The sequence below is a fragment of the Pogona vitticeps genome, chromosome 4, assembly GCF_051106095.1.
Source record: "Pogona vitticeps strain Pit_001003342236 chromosome 4, PviZW2.1, whole genome shotgun sequence".
NCBI lineage: Eukaryota > Metazoa > Chordata > Lepidosauria > Squamata > Agamidae > Pogona > Pogona vitticeps.
Window position 1 is genome coordinate 4,838,988 of NC_135786.1, and position 15,866 is coordinate 4,854,853.

General features: G+C 46.2%; 1 protein-coding gene across 2 annotated transcripts in view; it reads left to right on the forward strand.

Annotated features, from left to right (window-relative positions):
• Positions 1 to 440: 440 nt before the first annotated feature.
• Positions 441 to 15,866, forward strand: part of LOC110086039 (tyrosine-protein phosphatase non-receptor type substrate 1) — a 315,660-nt gene continuing 300,234 nt past the window's right edge. For both annotated transcript variants that reach the window (XM_072996664.2, XM_072996666.2), the window contains exon 1: positions 441 to 4,086. The gene's annotated coding sequence lies outside the window, so the exon portion shown is untranslated. The remainder of the gene's footprint in view (positions 4,087 to 15,866) is intronic.

Sequence of the window (15,866 nt, forward strand, 5' to 3'; positions counted from 1 at the left end):
AACAAACAGGGAAGACCTCTTAGCAAGATCTGAGATGGATAAGGTCCTTTTTCTGCTCAGCTGCCTATGGAACATGCCGAGATGCAGTTGGCTGGCCCTTCCTTCTTGACAGTGACCGCTTCTGACAGGCTCCATATTCAGTAGCCGAGGTGACACAGTTTGTGCTTTGGAGGGACCTGAGGAGCAAGGCTGCAGGGGGAGACTCTCTCGTTGCCCTACTCTGAAGCATTCCCCTTTTTGGGAAACAGGAAAACAAAGAGGCAAGAGGCCTGCGACCAAGAGTCATCAAGAAAAGGAAGAGAATGAAGGCGGGCCTGAAGAGACAGTGCAGAGTGAGAGAGATTTCCAGCATCGATGCCTGAGTACCTCTCGGAAAGAGCCAGACTCTAAGGTTGAAGAGTTTCATGTCTGGCTGGGAAAAAAACTGATAGTATTTTTTTAACACACACACACACACACACACACACACACACACACACACACACACACACACACACACACACACACACACACACAGAGAGAGAGAGAGAGAGAGAGCGCTTTTTTTGGTAAGGAATAGAAATGCAGACCTTACGCCTGCAGTCTCTCTTAAGAGAAACAGAGGAGAGAAAGGTGGCCTTTTTTCACAGGGTCAGTGGATGACAGTGAGAAGATGGAGAGGCTTTCATGCAATAGGATGCAGGAAAGTGGGAAGATGCATTTTTAGCACCCTATAAAAGCCGGGAGGCTTGCAAATACTGAGGTTTTTACTTCAAGTAGATTTCGGTCCAGCTGCAAACACAGCCTTCTCACAAGCTGACAGAGTTGGCATCTCTTGCAGTGCATCTCCAGCCAGTCAGCCATTAGGAATACAACCCAGGATGTCCTGAAAATCGTAACACTCTTTTTAAAAAAAGTTTCTGTAACTTGCACAAAAAAGACCAGCTAAAGATACCCATCAATCACAGTGACAGATAAGCTCTCCCCCTTATCACAACAAAAACACGCTGATCACCCTATCTCCTGAATAGGACAAAAGCTGTTCTCACAGCTATAAATACTCAACTATCCAACAAACAGCAACAGAGCATGGACAGAGTTCCTACTCCGGTCCTCTGAAGATGCCGGCCACAGAGAACTGGTGCCAAAGAGCCCGAAAAACCCACAACAACCATTACTTTTCAGTCCTTAGATTTACAGTGGACCTTCTACTTAAGGAATTAATCCGTATTGGAACGGTGGCTGCAAGTCGAAAAGTCTGTAGGTCGAATCTCCATTGACCTACAATGCATTGAAAACCAATTAATCCCATAACCAGCGGTTTTTATTCTATTTTTGTTCCATTTTGGATTTTTTCTGGTCTGTAAGTTGATTCTCTGGCTGCAAGTTGAATCTAAATTTTGCAGACAGAGAAGTCTGTAAGTCGAAAAGTCTGTAAGTCGAACCGTCTGTAAGTCGAGGGTCCACTGTAGTCTTTTGACTTTAATTCTGGGGCATTTTAAAGATGCAGAGTTGGAAAGTGTGTTAGATGGCACTGCATCTTCTCCTCTGCTTCTCCAATGGCACATCCATTCGTTCCCAACTGCACCATTTTTTCCCCAACGGCACATTCTGTACCCAAGTGTTCATTGAAGAAAAAACAAAAAAGCAGCCATAATCTTACTCCTAAACAAGTTCAGAGAACTCAGCGCGCTTGGAGTTTAACTCTCTAGCAACACGGCTCTGTACCCTTTAGATAGATATTCCAACTTCTTCCTTGTCTGGGTCTCTAATGTTATTTGTATCTTTCTGGGTGACCATGGGGGAAAAAATTCATTGGACAAAGCCAGCAGGCAATTGCACTACCACAAATAAAAGAGGAGGAGAAGGAAAACAAAATGGTTTGGGGAGGGAGAAAGATGGAGGAGTGAGAGATCTTAAGACTGCGATGAAGCCAATCAAAGTCTTATGCACCAAAGCGCACTTATAATTCTAATGGTATAATATCTTGAGCAAAGTTTAGGAAACGAAGCTGAGAAATGAAAAATCCAGAATTCAAAGGCTAGTGATGAAATACACTCCCTTTGTCGTGTGTTGTTTGTGTGTGTGTATCTGTCTGTCTGTATGTCCGGTGGCGGGTGTGCAAACACATATAAAGAATAGCTATCTCTTGATTGATCTCTCAGTCCAAAACAGAGGGATCTCGGTTCTAAACCATCCAGAATCCCTCAACGCTTTGAGTGCCCATAGGCGATATTGAGCTTTATTGAGAGTCTTCTCCTTTGGCTCCAGGAGCTCAGTCTGTCTCTATTTCCCATCTCCCCTTTCCTTAGCTGAAGTCACTGAACTTCTTTTATCTCACATTGACGCCCATGAATGCTGGGCGGAACATGAAGGAAACATGGACTTACTTGCTTCATCCTGGAGGTGACCAGAGGCTTTTTGCTCTGCCATCTGGTCGTGCCAGAACTGCATAAATTCTGTGTTCAAAGGCAATGTGGATGCCTTGGAGGCAGGATCCATGTTTCAAAGTAGGAAAGTGGCACCAGTCAAACAATTCCCCAATAATTGAGTCATCTGCAAGGCTCATCGTTGTCGTTTAGTCGTTTAGTCGTGTCCGACTCTTCGTGACCCCATGGACCAGAGTATGCCAGGCCCTCCTGTCTTCCACGGCCTCCCAGAGTTGGGTCAATGACCCTGTCCAACCATCCCGTCCTCTGTCGTCCCCTTCCCCTCTTGCCTTCGCTCTTTCCCAACATCAGGGTCTTTTCCGGAGAGTCTTCTCATGAGATGGCCAAAGGATTGGAGCCTCAGCTTCAGGATCTGTCCTTCCAGTGAGCACTCGGGGTTGATTTCCTTTAGAATTGATAGGTTTGTTCTCCTTGCAATCCAGGAGACTGCAAGGCTACTGTAAATATAATAGAGCAACGTGAGAAAAGCTCATGCTAGCAGGACAGTCAGACTTTGTTAATGACTTCAGAGAGCACCGCTTCTAGATATGGAATTGATTGTCTCAAGGAGCGTGTCCGTCAGTACAGTAGAAGAGAAATGCAGCTGCACTTTATTCCACTTTGTATTATCCTACTCTTTCCAACAGGAGCAGATGTTTCACGTTGGTAATACTCCTGTCTGGGGGTGAATGCCCTTTCTGATACACACTTAAATTGAATGCCAGCCATGTTATGCACCGTGATGTTTATGGAGAGTGTGCTTTAATAGCCGCCCAGAGTGGTAGAATATACCAGATGGGCGGGATGTAAATCAAATAAATAAATAAATAGTATGCAACCTCTCACAAGGCCTGCCAGCTATTTCACCATCCTGTTCTTGTATTTTAAATAGAAATTTGATGTGGAAAAACAAGCAGGTGATAATAGTTCTTCCAGCTCAAGCTGTTTTTAAATGCAAAAGAGGAAACCAGGCCTCCCCCGCTGCCTTGTACCTTGGCAGCACATTGCTAAATATTTCTAATAAGCCTACTAGATCACTAGGAGATCATGAACATCAGCTTCCCTTTTAAGAGCAAAAAAAGGTAGTGAGGGAGAATTAATTGCTGCCTAACTGTCTTGCCCAAGGCCCTGTATTAAGTCGGTGGCGGAGCTGCGAACAGGACCCAGAGCCTTTAACTCCCTGCTTAAGACAGGGTGAGATTAAATTACCTCCCAGTCCTCATTAAAAAGAGGGGACGGCTTCTAATAGAAATTGGAAAGTGGCTTTTCTCGAGGGATGGCGGTAGAAATTATTTTATGCAAATAACGGAAAGAAGGATGAGGTTTTTAGCAGGAGCCAAGCGGAGAGGCAGAAACTAGATAGAAAAGAATTAGGGAGGAGGAGAGAAAGGGACAGCGCCTTGGTTCGGAAAGAGAAAGAAAGAAAGAAAGAAAGAAAGAAAGAACTGGAAAATCTTCGGAGCTTCCAAATTGCTCGCTTGATGCTAGCGGCAGCAACAGAGGCAAAAACAGTGGCGCAGAGTGTACCTGCAGAAGACAACAAGTGTTCGGCAGCTTATTAGTCACTCGGGGAGAGGGATTTGCTGGTTATTGTGGGAAAATCCTTTAAGCCACCCAGCGGAGTGTGTGCCCTGACGGCAAAAAACACAAACAAGCAGCCAGGATGTAACAGCCGAAGGTAAGTGGACAAAACTTTGGGGGGGGGGGGTTGGAATGCGGCTTCTTTCTGGGCCAGGTCCGGCCGGTTTGTGCGGTGGTCGATGCCGGCCCGCAGAAATGTTTCGTGCGTCTCTTGCGGCTTCGGCGTGAGGAGTCTTTTGGGGTTGTGTGTGGGGCTTTTGAAGGGACGCCTCTGGCTGTCAGAGGGGTGGGGGGGCAGCCAAACCAAGAGCGAGAAAATGCCCCCTGGGAAGCCATCTCTGATGGCTATTTGGGTTTCCCGATCAAGGCTTGGGAGGCAGGTACATAGAGGTCTTTGGTATCTATTTCCCTCCTCACCCTCGTGGTTCGGCCACACGGCTCATAGCAAGACGTTCTTAACTGGAGTGGTGAGGAATTCTTTCAGAATTACTCATTCCTAGCCTTGGTCTGCTGCAGCTGTCAAGTAACCACTGACCCCCTGACCCCCAGATATGTCTTACCTCCAGCATGAGAGGATGAGACGTTTTGGTGAGGTTTCTGCCAGGTCTGTGTGCAACACTCATGCCTTTTCTCTTTGTGAGCCTAAGCATGTCACCCAGGCACCCAGCAAGCCTGGAAGGCTTGCTTGATGGATCCAAAAGATGCGAGCAACCTATGTATTGCTTCTCAGTCTCAAGAAATCTCTACCATTCAAGCAGCAGGTATTCTCACTTAGCACAGCTTGCGCAATGTATGCGTTGCGGGCGCTCTGCAAAAAAAAAGGTCAAAGAGGGCAGCAGAAAATAATTTGCCATCTCATCGGCGAGGAGGGTCACGGTGTGGCTTCTCATTTTCACATGAGAAGGGAGCAAGGAAACATTTAGATTCGTGCGAGGGTCACTCCCAATCTATGGCTCATACAGACCATCTATGGCTCGTACCGTGGGGCGGGTGCCTATCTATCTCCTTGGTACTACACTCTTGCTGCGCATGATACTTCATCTGCAGGACGTGCGCGTGTACACAGCGGCTGGTGCTAAAAGTATGGGAGGAAAAAATGCTGTTTGATTAAGAGTTGCCCCGGTTCAAGCCTGCTGAAAAAAGCAAAATGAGACAAGAGGGCTGGTGCTTTCCTACCTGCTTACTCTTGAGAAGTTTTTTTTCCCCCTTGTCCCTTCTTGCAACACGAGGAAATGTATGCCGGCTGCTGTTCATTTGCATTTTAATTTCCTGAAAGCCATGCCGCTTAAACCTTATTAAGTGGGTTGGCAGAGAGTTGAGGAAAGGAAGAGGTGGCACAAAGAAAACGAAACACAGCTGCACTCGCGAGGGCCTATAACAGTTCCACCCTTTTACCTCAGCGCAGTTGTGTAATGGTGTCGTGATTTTCTCGAACAGGGTCGCTCCATGACATGCTTCCCCAGCCTTTCCCATCCTGATGGGAAGGCAGATGTTTTAAATTTCACCCCCAGTTGAGATGGGGGGTGCCGGAGAATCGTGAGCGTTGATGTCCCCAATATCTGGAGGGCACCAGATTGGGGGGAATGTGGCGTTGGAGGGTTATGGCAACCTCGCATGCTGCTTGTGGTTTGCTAGACTGGGAGGGGCCTTTCTGGACTGGGGTGGCTGTCAATCTCTCCAGCACTAACCAATCGTTCCCTCCTGCCTCTGAATTCAAAGAGAGCCCCGCCTCTACATTCCGATTGCTTCCCTTTCCTGCTACAGTGGGGTCTTGACTTGAGAACTTAATCCGTATTGGAAGGCGGTTCTCAAGTCAAAAAGTTCTCAGGTCAAATCTGCATTTCCCATAGGAATGCATTGAGAACCATTTGATCCGTATCTGCTCTTTTCCGTCCATAGAAACTAATGGGAAGCTGCTATTCTGTCTTCGACCACTGGAGGGGGATATTTTGTTTCTTTTTTTCTTAGGTCAAGAAAGGTTCAGGGAAGGCAGGGAAAATGCAGTCCAGGCAGTCCGAAGACTGCCTCCCAATCCACTCTCTAAATGCTGGGAGGAGTGAGGAAGCAGGCAGGCACCCTTTTCACTGGCCAACAGTTAACTGAAAGTTCAAATTTTGCACTTTCCCTGCCTCCCACGTGGTTTTTTTTCAGTTCTTAACTCAAATCTAAGTATGTAAGTCAAGTCAATATTTTCCTATGAGAGCGGTTCTTAAGTCAAAAAGTTCTTAACTCAAGCCGTTCTTAAGTCAAGACCCCACTGTACTTTGTTGGAAGTCAGTCTTTTGTTAGCTTGCTGTTAATCTGTTCGTAACTTTAAGTCATTAAAACATTTCTGTTCTTTCTCCTACTAATGTCTCAGAGTGAATGACTGAGACTTTGAGTGCCAATTCATGAGAAAGGGGTGGACTCTGCAGAACATGAAGCTATTCTCCTCTGTGGATCTCTGTACTTCTACTGGGTAACATGCAGAGAATGACTGAGACTATAAGTGCCAGTTAATGGGAAAAGGGGTGGACAAAGTAGGGAACTTGTAGCTATTCTCCTCTTTGGATCTCTGTGCTTCTACTAGGTAATGAAAAGAATTCTCACCAGAAGTTCGAAACTCTGCAATGTATGGTATTCTGTGTCAGGGAAGTTTATTCATGCTCATAGGAGCTGTTTATCATAAAGGGTAATCATGGCTGTAGAGCATCCATGTCCTAGAATCAGAAACTGGAGAAGTCGCAGTTGTGCACTACAGCCAGCAGAGAGATGTCGTTCGGATGTTCTCGACTCCAAATCCCAGAATTCCCCAAGAATTCGACCCACACGGCACCGACATTGCATGAGCATAGACTTGGACCCAACTCCAAGGTTTCATGGATGTCTAATATCCAAAAAAGAGTTGGGGCAGTAGCTGCTGTGGTGTTTCATGGGAGCTGTAGTCTTGCTGTCTTTTAGCTTTCAGAATTACGAGATTCAAGGGTCAGTGTGGCCAGCTGCAGGGGCTGTTTGTTCAAAACCTCCCCTGGTTCTTTCACGAGAAAAGGCAGCGCTAACTTTGTCTTTTCATGGAGCATGGACTCTGCAGGATGACCCTCCAGCTCAGCCCGGGCATGCCTACCGGACTACAACTCCCATCTTCCCCAACCAGCATGGGCAAATCCCGCTAAATCTATGTTGCCGGGAGCAAAGCTGGTCTAATTTGAAGGTCTTCGGTGTTAAGCAATGTGACAAACCCAGACCTACTGGGATCTGCCACACGTTAACTAAGCTGCCACCAACCATTCCCTATAAGAAGTCACACAGACCAGGGATGGATTTTCAAACAAATAAAGAATAAGGTTTATTTAAATACACACAGGGAAAATAAAATAATCAGGTGAATAAGATAAAGTAACGTGGCTTAGTTTCACTCATACATACACGCAGTTTGGTTCACACAGAACCCTTAACTTGAAGCACAGACCCTGAACCTATCAGTTCTGGCTAACCAACAGACACCTGAACCTATCAGGTTGGTACTCTGACACACAGTAGTACCCTGTCTGACACACAGACTCTCACACCAGCTTCTTCTCTCAGCTGCTGCTTTGTCTCCTCCTAGCGTCTCCCACTTCACCACACAGGCTTCACATATATATACAGTACAGCCCCTCCTCCTGATGTCCCGCCTTCCACTCCCCATAGGATGGAACTTTCCCTCCAAACCCATGACAGACAGGTAACATCAGTGCTGTATGTAACACCTCCCCTCTTTATAAGTTGTTTTGTAGGGGGAAAGCTAAGGTGCTTTTTCCCAAAAAACAACCTGAATCCAAAACATACAAAAACATTTATACATACCATATCATACTTACTTATACTTACATTCTAAGTTAACCATAGCAATTAGGCATTTAACCATTTACCATATACATTACATCAATTTACCTTTATTCATACAAACCAAGTTCAAAAAAACAGGTACATTTAATTTTTTGTCATCAATATATATACATAGTCCATGTTCTTTCGCCGTCTTCATTCTTCAGGTCTTCTTGACAAGGCGTCAGCAACACAGTTCACTGACCCTCTGACCACCTTCACTTCAAAGTCATAGTCCTGTAGGTTTAAAGCCCACCTCATAAGTTTGCTATTGTGGGTTTTCATTGTCTTTAACCATTGCAGTGGTGAATGGTCAGTGCACAGAACAAAATGTCTTCCCCAGATGTAAGGCTTGGCCTTCTGGATCGCGTAGACTATGGCCAAACACTCCTTCTCCACGGTTGCCAAATGTCTCTCACCTTTTTGAAGTTTCCTACTCAGGTAGGACACTGGATGCTGGTCACCATTCTCATCCTCCTGGCAAAGAACTGCTCCTACCCCGCTGTTAGACGCATCGGTGTAGATGATGAACTCCCGGTCGAAGTCTGGAGCACGCAGCACTGGATACTGGACGAGCGCCTCCTTCAACCTCTGGAACGCCGCCTCACAGTCGCTGGTCCACGGGATGCTGTCATCAGTCTTCTTCCTCGTCAGATCGGTCAGCGGAGCCGCAATCTCGCTAAACCTCGGGATGAACTTTCTGTAGTAGCCCACCAACCCAAGAAATGATTTGACTTTTTTCTTGGTGTTGGGTCTGGGCCAATCACGAACTGCTTCCATCTTGGCCTCTAGGGGTTTGATCACTCCTCCCCCTACCATGTGACCCAAGCACTTTACTTCTGGGCTACCCAGCTGCAGTTTGTTTTCTTTGCAGAGCCTAGGCCAAAGCACTTCCTCCCCTGGGTTTAAGTGCCTCTCCCTGGCGTTCCGGTCATCCCAAACTTTCTTTCTGACCTTTTGAGCTTGCAGGGTCTCTGCTGCTAGCTCTAGGTTTCTCTTTAGGTCATGCCTTAAAGAGTCTCTATATGTCACAACGTCTTGTGGGTCATCCTGGGTGATCTGCTCCCAATTTTGTTTGATCAAATCAAGGGGCCCTTTCACCCTTCTCCCAAATAAAAGTTCAAACGGACTGAACCCGGTACTGGCTTGTGGCACTGATCGATAAGCAAACAAAAGGGATTGCAGCTTCTGGTCCCAATTGTTTGGATTCTCTGCCAAGTAAGCCCTAATCATGCGCATTAGAGTCCCATTGAACTTCTCAGTTAACCCATTACTTTCAGGATGATAGGCAGTAGTTTCCTTGTGCTTAATTCCACAGATTTGCCATAAGCGTTTCATGAGCTTCGATGTGAACGATGCGCCCAAATCTGTGATCACTTCTGAGGCAAATCCCATCCTGGACATATACCCCACCAAGGCATCTGCCACTGTGTTAGTTTCAATGTTAGTCAAGGGTATGGCTTCAGGGTACCTCGTGGCATGGTCCACAATTGTGAGAATGAACCTGTTCCCCCTCTTTGTGGCCTTGGGCAAAGGTCCCACAATATCCACCCCTATGCATTTGAACGGAGTGTCAATCACAGGCAAAGGGCACAACTTTGCTTTGGTCCTGTCGCGGCTATTCCCCTGCCTTTGACACACATCACATTGTTTACAGAACTCCCTGATCTGCTTCCCTATGTCAGGCCAGTAGAAATTCTGTGTGATTCTCTGCTGTGTTTTGTTCACCCCTAAGTGTGCAGCAAACATGTCAGAGTGCCCCCTTTGTAAGATCATGGGGCGATACTTTTCAGGTACCACTAGCTGACTTCTGATCCCATCTCCCCCTTTTGAGATATTCCTCAGGGTCTCTCTATATAAAATCCCCTTTTTCTCCAGAAATCTCACTGGGGTTTCAGGTGTTAGCTGGGCGTCAGTCACCTGTTCAAAACACTTTTGGAGAGTGGCGTCTGCCTTTTGCTCTTGTCCAAATCGGCTGTCTGTGGTTAAGGTTTCCACCACAGCTTCTGAACTCCCCTCTGCTTCCGTCACGGGCTCATCATTACCCCCCTGAACTGTCCCCGTGGTGGTTTGTGAACGTGTAATCACTAGCACCCGTTTCACATGTTCAGCCAGGTCATTTCCCACGAGCACGGCTGCTGGCAGAGTCGATGAAATTGCTAGCCGCCAAACTCCCCTCCAGCCTTGAAAGTTGACAGGTACCTCCGCGATTGGGAGTGAGATTATCTGCCCCTCAATCCCTGCTACCTTTATGCTCTCATTTGGGATTACATACTCCCTAGGAATAATATCTGGATGGCACAGGGTTACCTGAGAACAAGTGTCCCGCAGCCCCCGATACTGACGGCCAAGTATTCCTACGTCCACCCCTGCTGTCTCAAACAACTGAGAATCTGTTCTCACGAGCAAGCATCGCTTGACCTCCACAAGAGGACCACCTTCCTCAGCCTGATCAGCAGATGCAGCCGTTCCAGACTGAGCAGCCATGGCAACAGGCTCCCTCAGTGACAATGAGCCTTGCTCTCTCTGGACACAGAACACGGCTTTTGGCTTGGTTCCACTAGAATCCTGAGGCACCATTCCTTTTAGCTGCTTTAATTTCTCACACTCTGAGATTAGATGGCCCTTTCCCTGACAGAAATAACATTTTCGGGTGTATTTTGATTCTCTCTCATCTTGTTTTGGTTTTCCCTCCAAAATCTGAGGTCTTGGTTTCATGTCTGAGGGCTTCCCTTCACCATGGGCCCCTCCCCCTTGCTGGCTTTTCCCTGGTCCCTGAGAGTACTTGCTGTAGGTTTCTTTGGGTTTACCTACAGATTTCCCCTCACCCAAGGGCTTTCTTATTTGCGAAATAAAATCTGCGATCTCGGCAGCTTCCACCACAGATTTTGGTTTCCTTTCCCTCACCTGGAATTTCAATTCCCCATGCAGGACTGAATAGAACTGTTCCAGTGCTATCAAGTCTTTAAGCTGCTCATAGGTCTCTGTCCCCTCCTGAGATAGCCATTTCTCAAGCAGCCTCACCAATTGGGCCCCCACTTGGGTAAAAGTCTGCTCTGGTTTTTTTGTGAGGGACCTGAATCTTTGTCTCAGCTGCTCCGCATTTATCCCATGTCTGGCAAACACCAGTTTTTTAAACTCTGCAAAATCTTTCATCAGTTCCTCAGGCATCTCGGCATAGACCTCAGCCAGGCTACCACTGATTAAAGATCGCATGATGGTCATCTTCTCAGTTTCCCTCACTGAGAAGTCCACAAACGCTCTTTCCACTAAGGAAAAGAATACCTCAGGACAATCTCCCTTGTGGTACACAGGGAATTTCTTCAGGTCAGCCTTAGACAATTGGCCTCCCTCAGAATCCCTATTGTTATTATTATTCTGGTTCATCAGTTCCAATTTTCTTAATTCAAACGCCATTTTCTCTCTCTGCAATTCCAATTCCATTCTCTGTCTCTCTAATCTTTCTTCCTTTTCCATTCTCTCTCTCTCTAATCTTTCCTCCATTTCCCTCACCCTCAGTTCATGCTGTTGGGCTATGAGCAATTTTCTGAGCTCTGGGTTCTGCTCTCCTGTGCTGTCACCCTGCACTGAGCCAAATTCATCCTCAGAACCTTGGTCAACCTGGGGGTCTTTCACTTCACCCATTTCTGCCACTTGGCTTCGAGTCAGGGGCATAATCCCCCCTCAGAACAAGCTGCTTTAAAAAGTCAAGCCTCAAAATAAAACGACCACTTTTTTTTTTCCCCAGAACCAGCTTGCTATAGATTACTGCTGTTCTTCAGCACTAATCTTGCAACAGTTGCGAGCCAGAGTCTACCCCCCTCTGCTGGGCCTCTCAGCAGGCAGGCTAAATCACTGCTACTTTACACAGTTTTGCCTCAGCTTTTTTCCCGCCAAAACAAGTTGCCTCAGAGCACCCTAATCTAGTCTTCCCACTTGGCACGTTCTTCCACTAGCGCACCTCCCCGTGAGGTACACCTAGAAGATTACCTACGCGCCTCAGATTGTCCCTGACTAGACCCCCCTTGCTCTGGGCACACTTGCCAAGGCTTTGCTGGACCGCTGGACAACTGGACCAGTCGTATCCCACACGCTGGACACCAATCAATGTGACAAACCCAGACCTACTGGGATCTGCCACACGTTAACTAAGCTGCCACCAACCATTCCCTGTAAGAAGTCACACAGACCAGGGATGGATTTTTAACAAATAAAAGAATAAGGTTTATTTAAATACAACACACAGGGAAAATAAAATGATCAGGTGAATAAGATAAAGTAACGTGGCTTATTCTCATTCATACATGCATACAGTTTGGTTCACACAGAACCCTTAACTTGAAGCACAGACCCTGAACCTATCAGTTCTGGCTAACCAACAGACACCTGAACCTATCAGGTTGGTACTCTGACACACAGTAGTACCCTGTCTGACACACAGACTCTCACACCAGCTTCTTCTCTCAGCTGCTGCTTTGTCTCCTCCTAGCGTCTCCCACTTCACCACACAGGCTTCACATATATATACAGTACAGCCCCTCCTCCTGATGTCCCGCCTTCCACTCCCCATAGGATGGAACTTTCCCTCCAAACCCATGACAGACAGGTAACATCAGTGCTGTATGTAACAAGCAATACTTAGAGCTGCTGGCCAGATGGCTCAGTCATCAAGGTAGCTGGCTGAGGAGCCAGACGTTGGGAGTTCCAATCATCCACTGTGCCACTTGGGAAGTAGAGCCAGCCAGTGTGGCACAGTCCTACGGAAGAAGGGAAGGGAAAACCACGTCTGAGAATTCTGTATCTGGAAAATCCTGGAAAAGTGTCACCACAAGTCATAATTTACTCAACAGCACTAAGGCACATACTGGTTGCTGTGGTGATGGTGTGTTGTCAAATCATTCCTGACCTATGGCAACCCCATGAATGAACGATCTCCAACATGTCCTCTCCTCAATAGCCCTGCTCTTACGAACTCAAGCCTGTGGGTTCATTTAAGAAGTCCATCCATCTCATATTCAGTCTTCCTCTTTTCCTGCTGACTTCCATCTTTGCCAACATTGTTGTCTTTTCATAGTTAGAGATGGTCAGATTTGTGTTTTCGGACTATAGTCATTCTGCACAGCTCTGCTTCCAATTCTGTCTTATAGCATTTTAGATGATGCTCGTGCCTTTACGTGCTATGGGAAGGTGGACCACTTTAAAAAAAAAGACTAATTTTTTTAAAAAAAGACAAGTAAGTATTCAGTCAGAAAGAGGTTTGTTTCAATAAACCTCTGCCCTGAGGAGAACCCACCTTTTCCTCAAGATCAGAATTCCCTGCTTCGCCTTGGCAAAGACTAAGAGCTTCACCACTGTGGATTAGCCCACAGAGGTTTTGCATTAAGTAATTACTTTACCTGCTCTGCTAGAACGTTAATATAATCAACACTTTGAAAGTTCATTACCAGCCTTAATGATGAAATTGTCACCTTCTGTATCCCATCTCATTCAGTCTGTCCAATCACATTTACTGGGTGTGTAAACCTATAGATTTAATATTACCTGAATGTGTTCATAATCCATGAAACCTCACACTCCTATACATGTAAATCCGTTACCTTTAACATTGCCACAAACACAATACTGAAAACTATGCCGGTCCTGTTGTTACTGTCGTTGTTGTGTGCCGATCATCCCTCACCTACGGCAACCCCATGAATGAGCGATCTCCAGCATCTCCTGTCCTCAATAGTCCTGCTCAGGTCTTGCAAACCCAAGCCTGTGGTTTCCTTTAGTCCATCTCGTATGGGGGCTTCCTCTTTTCCTGCTGCCTTCTACCTTTCCCAGCATTATTGTCTTTTCCAGAGAATCCTGGCTTCTCACAATATGCCCAGAGCAGGACAACCTATTGCTGTCCCTGCTGGTTTCTAAATATTTTTGGGAGGGTAGTTTCCCAACTACAGTTTTGGAAGCAAGATATCTTAAAGGACAAGCTATAAAGTTCTGCACCAAACTAGCAGAGCTTGAAAAAAGTTACTTTCTCCCAAAAGTTACAAAAACATGGCTAACTATGTCCTCTAAGGGATTCTGGAACTGGTTGTCAAAACACAGCCAGTTGCTCTGCAACGAACAAACACATTTAGTAAAATGTCTCGGGCCCTGCTTGGTTTTTGATGGAAAGAGACAAAGGGCCTTTCCATTACAGCAGCCAGGCTGTGAACCTCTCTTCCCGCAGACGCCTGATTTGAATGCATCATCGCTTCGACTTTGATGTTTAGTTAAAACATTTCATTTCTCCAGCGGGCATTTCAGATTTTCGAGATCCGTAGCTCCTGGTGCTGCTACCAATTATTGGTTTTTTGGCTGTGCAAAGTTGTGACGGCGCCGGCTGTTTATTAGTAGATTTTTGAAATCCGATTTTATTGATCAACAGCCTCATTTGAGGGGGCCAAGGGCATTCGGCTGGAGAACCAAACCGGATAAAAGAGTATTCAAATACCAGGAGAATAAATTTCCTTGCAGGTAGTGGCATTAATCAGTTACCGCACACACCACAAAGCAAACCTGTAGCCCCTTAAGGCGAACAGATTTTTATTGGACATAAAGCAACCCACTTCATCAGTAACAAGCGCCCTTAGCTCACGAATGGCAGCCAACTTGCATCTACTGGAGTCATAAGCTGCAACCCACAAAAGCTTATGGTCTTCGATGCTTTATTGTGCAAAACCGAGACAGTGTGACATTTAAAAACAGCAGATGTGCAGAAGCAACAGCCGCCCAGGTGAGACCAGAAACAGAGAAATTTGGTCCCAAACCAATTTAAGGGAGAATATCAGAATTCCGATGAGACTTTTTGGCCAAAGTATCTTTGGAGCATCATCCTTCCACCCAGAGTGCAGGCATGTGTTGTGTTTGTTGGAGTTCTATTTGCAACTCTGTAGTTTGTGTGACTGGGGGGGGGGACTTTTCTGTGCTGGAGGTGATTGCCTCTCTATCCGGCACTAACCAGTTTTAGAAATTCAAAGAGAGCTCCGCCTCTCTGCTGAGTGTTCTTTTCCCTCTCTTTCCTCTTGAATAAGAGGTTGTTTGTTTGCTGTTGATCTGTTTGGTTGGTTGCTAAGTATGAATAAAGGAAAGAAAGCAGCGTACACAGGTCTGTAATTTCAGGCAATTGTAAGTAAAGAAATGTCTTTAATTCTTTGCCCTACATGTATCTCGGAGTGAGTTACTGAGACTTTAAGTGCCAGTTCATGAGAAAGGGGTGGAATCTGCAGAACCTGAAGCTATTCTCCACTGTGGATCTCTGTATTTCTACTGGGTAGCACGCAGAGAATTTTGCTAGAAATTTGAAACTCTGCAACAATTTCCCTCCATATTGTTTCTCCTCCTCCTCCTTCTGAATTAAGCACCAATTGACATGTCTTGTTCAAGGGGAGACGCGGTAAATAAACAGGATTCCCTGACATTAATGAGAGTCCAGTGGCCAGAAACACACAGCACGGTCTCTCCTGGTGTGGACAAAACACATGCTTGTATCACGTTGGTGTCGTGGTGGGGTCTCTTAGCTCTCAAACACAGAGAGAAGCACACATGAGCGTGTGCACACGCCCATACATCCACCTACTCACAAACTCACACACCAGCTCTCTAAAAGCTGGCCTTCAGGGAGAGCCAGTGAAGCTGCAAATTGGCAGGCGTGTTAATAATTCAAAGCCACACATCCAGCTGAACTCTCGGAGAAAGGGAACAGCTGGAGAAGGCGGGAGGAAATTCGGGTGCTTTTTGGAGAGATTCACAGCAACATGGAGTAAGAGAGCAGAAGAAAAATAGGAATGGAGGAAAGGAGACACCCACAATAACACATAGTAAGGTAGCCCTTAAAAAGCAGAGACATCACCTTAAAAAGCAGAGATATCTCCTTGCCGAGAAAGGTCCACATAGTCAAAGCTATGGTTATTCCAGTAGCGATGTATAGAAGTGAGAGCTGGACCTGGCGTGCTCTGGTCCATGGGGTCATGAAGAGTCGGACATGACTTAATGACTGAACAGCAA